The 12,411-nt window shown below is 45.9% G+C and overlaps 1 protein-coding gene across 5 annotated transcripts in view; it reads left to right on the forward strand.

Moving 5' to 3' along the window:
- The first annotated feature begins 221 nt into the window (after positions 1-221).
- The window catches only part of LOC144931680 (extracellular sulfatase Sulf-1-like), a 172,146-nt gene continuing 159,956 nt past the window's right edge, over positions 222-12,411 (forward strand). For 4 of the 5 annotated variants that reach the window (XM_078855816.1, XM_078855822.1, XM_078855823.1 and 1 more), the window contains exon 1: positions 222-576. The gene's annotated coding sequence lies outside the window, so the exon portion shown is untranslated. Of the gene's footprint in view, positions 635-12,411 lie in introns of all 5 variants that reach the window. The other variant, XM_078855819.1, reaches the window with a different exon arrangement.

A 12,411-nucleotide genomic window follows, 5' to 3' on the forward strand; every position in this document is an offset into this window, starting at 1 on the left:
GGGGGGGGGTGATCTTTGTGTTGGGCACAAGGGGAGCTCATTGAATGAATCTGCACCAAAGTTAGCGAAGCCGGACCCAATGGGCGTAAACGTTCATCTCCCGTCTCTCCCCCCGCCTCTGCCCCCGCCAACCACACACACAAAAAAAACCCACCCAGCTCTCTCACTCCTCCTCCTCCCCACACACACACACGCCCCAAGCCACTCGACACGAGAGTGCTCCGTTTGCTCTCGCCTCCTCCCCCCCCACACGGCTGTGTGGATAGCAGCCTCCGCACAACTACAAGAAGCTTCATCAGCCGCGCCGCTCACAACTCGGCAGTCAGCGGCCTCTACCAGATGCACACTCGCAACCCTCCTCCCTTTCCTCCTCCTCCTCTCTACACTCCACTCAAGACTTAGCCTCCGTGTGTACGTGTAATAAGACAGCGGCAGCCTACAAGTTAGTCGACGTATTTTAAAGAGAGAGAGAGAAGAGAAGAGAGGCGAGAAGCGGGCTTAGAGAGGAGACTTTCCAACGAGTTGAAAAGAAGAACTGCAGAGAAGCGAGAAGTGGATCCACTCCACGGGCGGCAGGTAAGCGCGACCAAGGGGCTGCTTGTGAGCACACGTGGCCTCCTTCCTTGTCTCTAAGGTGCGATGTGTATTGGGGGTGTGTGCGTGCGTGTGTGTGAGTCACCTTAAGGGAGGGTTTATACACAACGTGATTGTAATACGTCGTGATTATGTCACGACAACTCGGGCGCTGCCGGTGGGGTTCGCGTTGTGAATTGATGATGCACGTGCACATGGCACGGCGTTCCGCCCACACACGTGTGATGCTAAATGTAGTTCGAATGGGGGGGGTGGGGGAAATAACGTCCAATTCCTAATTGTGCAAGGGAGTTCATGCAATTCATCATCACCGCGAAGTCATCCAGCAGTGGGTTGTTGTGAATGAATGGTGAAATTCATTGGGAACTTAGCCCGCAGCCTAAAATGTGCTTTCTGTTAGAATGCGGATTTGTTTGGACGCGAGATTGAAAAGGCGCCAATGCTGCACATCTCTATATATATAAGTCGTACAAGACCGCACGCAACCCAAATAGTCTGGTTGGTCGTGGGCAATGCGCGCTTTTTGATTCAAGTGCCTGGCTGTTGTTTATTGTGTGGTGGAGTGGGGGGCACCTGGGTTCGATCCCCCACCATGGCTGTAATCATTGGTAAAAATGGTATCTGATCGGATGGGTCCCTTTCCCGCACCACCCTTTAACAATCCGCATTGACCAGCATGGCGAAGTATGGTCAAATTACCCCCCTTAGGGGCAATCCATTTAGTAGGTACGCAAAAATCTGTCAAAACTTGACCCCTTCCCCCCGTCCCTGTACGCACGCGGACTTTTTACAGCCCCGCACCCCCTCACCTGCGTATGTTCGCCTGACGAACCCCCCCCCCCTCTGAATCCTATAGAACGGCCGATATTTAATCCACGCATTAAAGAATTAAGTTGCGTACCTTGGCCACTTATTTTGCTGAGCTGCTTGTCTGACAGCTGAAGAAACTGAACTGTGGCTCATTTGAAGGCCAATGTAGACAAATTATTATCGAGGCTTCACACCCCCCCCCCCCCAGTTTCCTATGCGTACGTAACATTATCAGTAGACCCCCCATACGCAAACGTTCGCATTTGGGTTAACCCCCCCCCGCTCCCCCCTCCATGCGTACGGACTAAATGGATGGCCCGTTAACCGACATGGCCTGCGAGAGAGCTTCATCCAGCAGTGGATTGACAGAAAGGGGCTGTGTGAATGCAGTGTGGATGTATTGTCTATGTACACTTTGCCCCAACAGTCTGTTAAGGACATACTGGGATATTTGTCTTGTATTTGTGTGTATGTGTATGTGCTGTTCGCGTGCCTGACCCACGTGCGTGTGTTTGGTGTCATCCGGTGTTTCGATTCCAAAATCATATTTGACTCTCAAATCACGGCGACTTGCTTCTCGGCCTGGCTCTAAAGTAGGGCTGAACGATTAATCGATTTCAAATCGATTAATCGCAATTTGAAACAATGCGATTAGCAAATCGCAAAGGCTGCGATTTTTAGCGATCTGACAAGTCCTATTACTTATTGGAATTGTTTTATTATTCATTATTATAACTTTATTTATTTTACTTAACAATTGAAGTATTTTAATAAATACATGTTGGAAGCAATTCATATATTTTAAGTTCTCATCCTTGCATTAGAATATATATATAGCAGTTCATATTTTGATGGTATCATGTGGAAATGCTCCATCGCATGTTTTAAATCTATTACACAGCGAATATTGAACTGAAGCTTGACTTAAAACAAATGTAATCGCAAATCAAATCGCAATTAGATAATTTCCCCAAATCGTTCAGCCCCACTTTGAAGTGACCGCCTAGTCACTCGGGAGAGACAAAGGCGGTCGACCAGAGAATGCGGGCTTTCTACCACCAACCCAGATGCGCGCCGTGCAATTTCACCAGGGAAGTCCTCGTGGATATGGTCAGTTGCTTTCGCCAATGACATCTGGGCCAGCAGCAGCAGAAGCGTCTGTCTCAGAAGGCTGACTTGCTGACGAGGTATCAACCAGGTGTAGCGTCTGCTTGGTTAAGCAAACACTTCTGGATGATATTGGTCTGGAAAGCCAAGAGGCTGAGGCTACTTAAAGCTCACCTTTATTGATAGACTGAAAACGGAGTTGTATGTCATCGGACTTAATGGGTGGTCACTAACGTGGCGAAGGATTTGCAGGAAATGAATGCTTATCACGTGAAAATTCTGTGCGCCGACTATCTCTGATAGATTTATCTACATCTGTACACATTTGCTCTGGGATTAAAAAGGCGCACCTTGGGAAGAATTTAAGTTGTTTTAGTGCCGATTATCTGTTCCGGCACTGTTCAAGGGCGTGATTCGAACAAATTACCGTCAACGTAAAGTGATATACTCTGGGTTGTGTGTGTGTGTATATATACTGTGTACAAACATACATAAAGATAAAGATCCCCCGTATAGCCTCTACCAGACTGTTGGAGCAAGTGAGCGAGCACCTGTGATGACCAGCAAGGCCAAACACCACGGCCGGCCGCCTTTGTCTCCCCAGTGCTGATGTTACCCACAATGCATCGGGTTCTCTTTTTAAGGCTGAGTCGACCTAGGAGAGGCCCATGGCCGGTTCAGACGTTCGTCACCCGATCTTGGCCGTGAGCGAGACACGCTGTGTTCATAGTGCAGTGCGATACTCCAACGACAAAAACATATATACACGCACCACACATGCAACTCACCCGCTCAGGGTAATACGGCTTAGGACCTAGGACGTAACATTCTAATTGTAAGCTCTCCAGCTAATACTAGCCTATTGTGTACGCACTGAAATGCTTCCCCGCCCCTTTGCAGTGTTAATTCCTTTTCTGCTGTTGGGATGCATTGGTTACATGAAGTCAATTTAAAAAAAAAGGAGATCCAACTTGACCTTTGAACTGCTGGAGTACGCCGACATCCATTATGTTTGTACACGTACATGAATCAAATACCGTATGTTGCAGTCCACCCACCTATTATTGGCTTCATGTAACAATATTCTAAATCGGCGTTGGTTTAAGCATGCACATATTAGACATGTTTCAACCTTCTATGTCTCACCAGCAGTCAAGTTTGTTTAATGCTGCTGAACTGCCGGATGCTATTGGCAAGGGCACTCCGTTCAAGAGATCGTCTATGGGTCTCCGTTCCACAGCAAAAGCAAAAATGCATACCAACTTAGGCTTTACGTGAAAAATGCGCGTGTACTCTAATAGCATATTGTGTGCGATGATGTCCATATGTACGTTCTGGTGTTGCACATTTATTCCTGCCGTTGATCGCTTAGTCAGATGTTCCTGCAATAATGTCGTGGCATCTATATGATGGGGAATGGCAATGTGCGAGTGTTCCTGTTCATTTAAGTCCTTTCTCAATCCATTGCTGGATGAAAGGCCTCGTTCAGCAGTGGATTGGGGGTTGTTTCACCTTTGTGTTGATCATGGGGGGGGGGGGGGGTGTTGACCATACGGTGTTGGTCAGTGCGGGTTGAAGAAGGGGAGGACCAGGAATGGTCCAGATATCACTCGTCGCTGACCTTCGCATCGGTCAGGTATCAAACGCAAGTAGCTGGGTTCATACCACAGCATCGCGAACCACCGCGCAATCCCTCCACCGTAAATGCAAACCCGTTGCGTAACCTGTTTAATTAAATTAAGTTGCATGAGTAAACATGTTGAGTTAAACTTGCGCACTTCGTAAGATTCCAAAAAGTGACCCTTCTATCGTAGGGATCAGCCAGTGCACACACAGAAACACATGCACACATTCAAATCACAAATCCACATTCTAACACATTGGCTTTGTTCAGATTTTTTTTTGACCCAAAGTTCCTAGAACTCTTTCCATGGCTATTTTTTTCTGTCCCCCCCCCCCTTTGGCTACCCGTCAACCCGTAAATATGTGTGTGTATCTCCTTTGAAATGTCTCCAAAGCAAACATCCACGCACAGCCCTTGGTGTGTCTGCCTCGCGGGCAAAAAAAGAAGAAGAAAAAAAACTGGAAGGAGATGGGCTAAGTTGTGCCGTGCATTCCTCACCAGGCGAGCGAGGCAAACTCGTGCCTGCATTCCTTTAGCCGACTGCCACCCGTGCCCTCCGTTGTGTTGTCGTATTGTGTGCAGCAGCACCACCACACGCTTGCTTTGCTTTCCTTATTGTCTGCCCATTGGTTGCGCTGTGCGTGTGGGATGACCATACTACTACTACTCGAGCAGCTCCGCACGGCGTGAGATCTGTGCTCGTTCGGACGCGATAATGGCTCGCAGTTGTGCAAACAACGTAAAACAATGCGTAAAAAACATGGTCCGGTAACACACGCTGCGTGAGTCATCCGGGCTCTCAGAAGCCAGTCGGGAGCATGGACGATTCTGCAATCGAGCAGCTTCCTTGGTGGGGCGTTTGAGCTCCTAATGTGTCTGGTTCTGGCTATCGGACCATGATCTCACCACCAGGACATTTTCAATCATCCCGAGCTGTGAAAGAGCTCCCAGTGATTGGATCGGAGCTTGACGCTGCATCCTGAAACTTGTCGGGCAGCAAAATCGTGTACCGGTGCTGTGCATTGCACACTGCGCGTGCAGATGATGATGATGATTAACAACGTGTGGTGCCGCAAAACACGAGTGAAGAACGTGGCGGACAAGGCACCCATTGCGTGGGCATGTCGTGCAAGGTCAAGGCATTCAGTGGCTCACAATGGCGTTCTCCCATAAAACAACAAGCCGTGAAACCTATAAAGGGTAGAAGTGGTGTTGTAAAGTCATTTAATGACCTTCTTAAACATGGATAATGAATACGTGGGGCATAAATCGTGACGCAAAGTTGTAACCCCATTTCCTGTTTGTTCAATGACGGCAGGAAAGATATTGGCCTCCGTGCCAAATACAGATCGATTTTTATTATTAGGGAATGCATCATTGCCCTTTGGTTCGATGACTATGGGGATCTACGAGTTAAACTCCAGCAATCTGATGCTACGTTACCCTTGGCATTTGCAGAGACCTCTAATATTCGGAACACTTCGACAATTGTGCACTTTTCCCACTGACGCGCAACGGATGCGCTTGAAAATGCCTCTCAGGTGACAGGTGATGCCCAACGGTCCACGTTTTAGTCGAATCTCGAGTTCTGCAGCTTTTATTATACGAGTGCGGGGGGGGTTTAATTGTGATTTGTCAGTGAGGTATACCACGATCTGTACGTATCAGGGGCATATTTTGTTTTAATGTGTGCACAGCAAGGACAGTCGATACTGCTTGCAGACAATGTGCTCAGCAGACAAATATGTCGTCGACAGATCGTGCATCGGGCGACGCGTTTATGGGCACTCCCAGGTCCTCGGTAGACTCTTTTTCAGGACCGCCGCAGTGTTTTAGTGCGGCAGAGACGCGCTTGGTAAATTCTAAAGAACGTAATTATCTTCATATATATACACACACGCGCAACAGTTTACATACGCAGCATTTTCAATGTATGATGTGGGGGGGAGGGAGTCATGTCATTGCGAATGGGATGCTCCCCGTGCGCATTCCGTTACCCCGTTCAAAATCTGCTGATGAATAAGGCGACAATGGACTATGATGTTCACTTGCATTTTTTCCACGTTATATATACAATTGCGTTCGATAAATGGAATAACTTCTAAATGGGAAGTGTAATCACGTCTAGGTTTACCCCCGATTGCACCTTCCGGTTTTCACGGTTGGCTACGTATGTTGGGAAAGAAGTTCAACATCATACACATCATCAGGTGAAGGCGGCGTTTTAAAATGTTCGCTACATTCACAATTGTCTCATGAATAAAGAATGTGTGTGTGTCTCGTATTAATCTTTTTTTTGGCAGTAGTTTAACGCTTGAACCATTTTTTTACATAAATGTCACGCGTTCAAAGTTGTCACAGAAGCATGCACGATGACTCGCGGTTGAGTAAACTAAGGCGGGGGAAGTTGATCTTGAGAGCAATCCAAGCCCAAGTGTCGTGTCATTAAATGTATTGCATTGCCTTTTTATCTAAAAACGCGAAGGCGATCAATCGTGCCGCTAATTAAAAACAAACACAGCGGCGTCCACTGTAGTAGCTCAACGTGCATGACTTTTTACACAACAATTTAAACCTTAGCAGTGGTTGTATGTGCGTCGATTTGCATGCAGCTTACTTTGACGTGTCTTCACGTAATTGCGTTCAATGAGTTTAATAACTTCTGAAGGGCAATGGACAAACGGAGAATACAAAGTGCCACTTTAACCCACAGTGTTGTGCTCCTGAATGTATGCCAGTCGCAACAAAACCGCCCTACTGCGTACACAGGGAACCCGCCTATGCAGACGTCCCCACCACCACCCAACACGAGTACGACGTTGGCTCTTGAGCGGCAGTGATTTTATACATTCACAAGCTGTCGCCGTGGGGGGGGGGGGGGTGCAGGGGGGGTGCGGGGGGGCCTCTTTGTTCGGCACTCTGCCACACGGTGCGAAGCCCCTCGCCATTTACCTTGGGGGTCTTTTTGTTGTTGTTGTGGCGGCCATACAATGAAAGGGCCCCCCAACGAGCGCAGCGTCGTCGTGTTTTGTGTGTGTGTGTGTCTACCTGTGTGTCTGTGTGTGTCTACCTGTGTGTGTGTGTCTGTGTCTATCTGTGTGTGTGCCTGTGTCTACCTGTGTGTGTGCCTGTGTCTACCTGTGTGTGTGCCTGTGTCTATCTGTGTGTGTGTCTGTGTCTATCTGTGTGTGCGTGCCTGTGTCTACCTGTGTGTGTGCCTGTGTCTACCTGTGTGTGTGTGTGTCTATCTGTGTGTGTGTCTGTGTCTACCTGTGTGTGTGTCTACCTGTGTGTGTGTCTACCTGTGTGTGTGTCTACCTGTGTGTGTGCCTGTGTCTATCTGTGTGTGTGTGTGTGTCTACCTGTGTGTCTGTGTGTGTCTACCTGTGTGTGTGTCTGTGTCTATCTGTGTGTGTGTGTCTACCTGTGTGTGTGTCTGTGTCTACCTGTGTGTGTGTCTGTGTCTACCTGTGTGTGTGTGTGTCTACCTGTGTGTGTGTGTCTACCTGTGTGTCTGTGTGTGTCTACCTGTGTGTGTGTGTGTGTCTACCTGTGTGTGTGTGTGTGTCTACCTGTGTGTGTGTCTGTGTCTATCTGTGTGTGTGTCTGTGTCTACCTGTGTGTGCGGTAGTGTAGTGGTTAGCGCGCTGCGCTACGAACCTAGCAACTCGAGTTCGATTCCCGCTCACGGCCAACCCCGGTGACGATTATCTGAACCGGTACTGGGCCTCCCCTGGGTCGACTCAGCCGGAAATGAGTACCTGGTGCGGTGTGTAAAAACATCGCCACTGGGGAGACAAAGGCGGCCGGGCGTGGTGCTGGCCACCCACCCCCTCGTGTGCCGTTCCGCCCTTCGTAGGTGCTCGCTAACAGCACTTGCCCCAAGAGTCCGTTGCAGGCTACACGGGGGATCTTTGTCTTTGTGTGTGTCCTTACGGTCGCAGTCGCTTGTTGCGGCGCGTGTCTCAAGTGCATCTCCGTCGTTCCCATTGAGACTACTCGCAGTAGAACGTGTCCTAGAACGTTATATATTCTAATGCAAGGATGATAACTTTAAAGATATTAATTGCTTCCAACATGTATTTATAAAAAAAACATTTGAAATAGAACAATCAAACGTATAGCAATTGTTAAGTTAATTAAATAAAGTTATAATAATAAAAGATAAAACAATTCCAATAAGAAAGTAATTGGACTTTTCAAATCTCAAAAGAATCGCAGCCTTTGCGATTTGCTAATCGCATTGTTTCAAATTGTGATTTCGATTTGAAATCGATTAATTGTTCAGCCCGAGTGTACGCCCAATGTACAAATCAATATTTTTGCTGATCCCGTAACAAACTCCTCCACTGCTCATTGTAAACGCTGAGCAGTGTGGTTGCGTGTGTCTTCTTTTTACGTAACTGTTATTTTTACCTGCGATGTATTTGAACGGGGATACACGTGAACGTGTAAGTTTGGCGTACGTATTAACGTTTGACTGATATTCATGGGAATGTCATAACAACGTTGATTTTCTAAAAGACTCGACCAAAAGTATGAACAACACCCAATACACCGTTCAAGCCCTGCCTTTATGCGTTGAGCGTACCCGAATACAGGTTTTACAAGAAGCACAATCACACATTGCCTTTTGAAGGCCATGTAATTAATGAGTTGCTACTTGCTGAACAATTTCAATTAGTAGTATCTCATGGTATGCCTGACAGGGTACACCAGGGAAGTCTGTACCACCTGAAACCGCTTCAACTCCACCACACAACTTATGTGTTTGACTTTTAGAGCAGAAATTTAAACGTTGAATGGAGATTACAACATTTCCGTATCGGGCGGTGGTCCATTGCACTTGCGAACCCGGAAAATCAAAGTTGGATCCCAGACCACAGCGAACTTCGCTGGTGTTGAATGAAGTTCTTCACATCCCCTGTCGATTATATGGCGTTTCTTTGACCATATTTCACCACACAAGTCATTGCGGATTGGTTGAGGGTGAGAGGATCCAGGAACATGTCAGATGTCACTTTTGGGAATAAAATTACCCTCCGCTTGGAATGGAGCCAAGATTTATATTGTTGAAGCATCTCGTCACCTCGCACAAGTTAATATTTACAGTAAATGTGTTTGGGGCATGCACCAATACGTCTGCATCAGCATTGCTGATGAGTGAGGTTCATATGGGTCATATTCTTATTCTCGGGTCTTTCGGTAAAGCCACGTAGATGGATCAAATAATAATTTAAAAAAATAACAATATCACAACGTTTCGATCGCAACACAAGCGCTGCTAAGGTAATGAGTTATTAGTGTAAAGGTATCTGTTCAGAAAAGTGAGCGACTCGATCAGATGAGCCTTCTTGTCTCGAAGTTTGTTGAAAGATCTAATAGTTGCGTGGAAACCCTCCCCATAGAGGCGGTTACATCTTGAGTCATATGGGTCATGTTGGGTAAACGGAAAATCTTAAAATCTTACAAAAATGGCCTAAATTACCGTCACTCCTTCAGAATTACTTGACATCATCGCTCGGACATCGAGTGCTTTGTACGCTGAACACACCGTAGCATGACTCAGAAAAATACATATTTTAAAACATAGTTTCCTGAAGTTCATTATTCTCTTGTTCTTAAATATCTTGCTCTGAGTTCCTGTTGTGATTATTTATAGAAAGCTCATTGTCAAATGGTTTTTCCACTTGATATTATCTGTCTCTTTCATGGTTTTTAAAGACCTATTTTGTTGCCTATCAAAGACCCCCTCTGTTCTCTGTGTACAGACTCAGCTCATCGAATCTCTGCATGATTGTAAGATTTTGTTGTATCTTTCTCAAACCTTGAGTAATCTTACAAAAAGTAATCTCATTTCCTTTCCCCCGTATCTGCCCAAGTGAATCAACGTCCTATTGTAAAAAGTTGCGGGCACAAGTTGACACAGTATTCTTAACCTACGACCAAGTCTGAATCCATAGTCTTATCATTGTCACCACTTCCTTTTATAATGTATTTAAATTTACAGATGGTACACCAAGATACATTTTACGTGTCTCCGTCTAGGGCCCGATTTTCCTGTGTTGACATTTATGATATGAATGCTCACTTTGATATGCACTGTGCTCTGCAGTACACAGTTTATATATAGTTTTTCTGCAGCACTTTGGGCTAGTAAGAGACACCAACCACTTCAGGGTTTTGCAACATTAAAGCTGGCTATGTGCATATGAAGACATGAACTTGGCGATTTACTGTGACAAAGCCCTCTTAAATTGCCTTCGTGTGTTTCCCCTATTGCGCAGCACGTTAAGTTTATAATTTAGCAAATAGTGACGTTGGTTTGACCTCCCATGCACCCGGCTTGATAATGATAGTTAACCAACAACAACAATAATCACGACCGTGCGTTTGCAGCAGTGCACAAGCGTAGGCAGCAGGACTCAACGCGTTGGTTATGAACACTGGGTCTAAAAAAAATTTGTTTGATAATCGGTGATGGCTATTTTTGCTATGAAGATCGGTCAATGAAGGGCCATCGCTATGAAGAAGGGACATTGGCCGAAACGTCCCCTATCATATCTTTTGAGGAAGTGGTATTGACGAACGCGAGTTGTTGAAAACCACAATGTTAGGTTGACAGATATTGGACAGGGTGGTACGGCCTTGGCTTAGTCGATCACTGATAGATCATGTGCATGCAACATTCGCATGCAGACATTGAGATCGGAGGTGGTACAGCAAGTAGGCTTTCCGACTGATATGTTTAGAGTTTGTGTCATCTTCTCTTACGGGTGGCTTTCCCACTTGCAAAAGTACTCAAACATTTAATTTGCAAAACATAACGAGGCAGTATCCTCATCTAAGGCTCTTGTGGTGTGCATATTTAATACACAAACGATAATAATAAATAAATAAACCCTTCGATCTGTTTGGCATGTGGAAGGAAACCAAAGCACATGGAGAAACTCCACACGTGATGGGATAACACGAACAACTCCATACAGATGGATTCAGTGTTGCTGTACTGCCAAAATCTGGTCCAAGCCTACAACACCTCGTGGCATTTCCAGGCAGCCCCTCGTCGTAGTGCTAACCAGGCTTAGCATGACTCGGCGTCTGAAATCTGTTTAGAAGGGCACATTCAGGGTGAATTAATCATAGCCAAATAAAGTAAGGCAAGTCATTCCCAGCAGTTACAAATTCACGTTGTCCCTGTGTACAGTATTGTATGTACGTATACGTTTGACCATTTTCCCTAACTTGCCTCCGTTTGTAGATTCGCAATGTTTTCTCAAGCCAGTGCTTATTTCTTCAACGTTTAAATCGCACCGTAATCTACGTGGGATTTATTACGTGCGCAAGTAAGCTCGCCGTGGTTACAGAGCAGCCAAAAAAAATGAAGTCATAATCCAGACCGTGAACCTGGCTCGTCTCATTCGTGCCCAGAACCACAGCGAGGGTACAGGGAATAAACGGCTGTGTGTGGCGTGCAAAGCCTACAGTGATTACGTATGTATGTTGAACTCATTTTGCACCGCACGTAACCAACCGTGCTAATCGTACGCCCCTTGGTGTGGCGCACAAAGTCGAAAGTCAACAGTAGTCAGTGGGCATTTGCAGTAACGTACAGCAATGGCATTTTAAGCAGAATAGCATTTTTACGTGGCAAATTATCGTAGCTTTGTAGTGCACGCAGCGAGACTACAATAAATACATTTGTAAAAAAAAACAATAATTTTTTGCACGTAATAAAAATGGCACACTTTCATAAGATACATTTTTGTTTGAAATAATGTTTTTGCTGTTGTAGTTATGTTAATTATTTACCCATAAAAGCCTCGGTGAGAGACTATACTCTTCTGCATTGCGATGTTTGGTCGGTTAAATGTGTGTTGGCTTGTGGGACGACACTGGAGGGGAGCACCCGTACATACAAGAGGGTTAGCAACACTCAGGACTGACACCTAATGGTCACCTTGCAGCCCAAATCCTGCACACAACAGGCAAACTCCTGGTGTGATAAAACAAAAAATATCCTGAAGCAGAAGCTCGGTGCTGGATACAGCAGTCACATTTGCAAAAGAGATGGAAGTAGGGTGATTTGTGATTTAACCAGGCGCTTTATCCTACAGATTCATAGTAATTCTGAAGACAATTCAATGTTTATACGATACCATGTTTAATACTGTGGATGTTTAAACATTGCAGTTGCTATGCTTATGCATTGTAGATATTTCATGGGTCTGCAAGGTCGTTTTCTCTTCTATGACATGCATGCTTCTCTATTCTGG

Source organism: Lampetra fluviatilis, chromosome 4 (genome assembly GCF_964198595.1).
Source record: "Lampetra fluviatilis chromosome 4, kcLamFluv1.1, whole genome shotgun sequence".
In the NCBI taxonomy this organism is placed as follows: Eukaryota; Metazoa; Chordata; class Hyperoartia; order Petromyzontiformes; family Petromyzontidae; genus Lampetra; species Lampetra fluviatilis.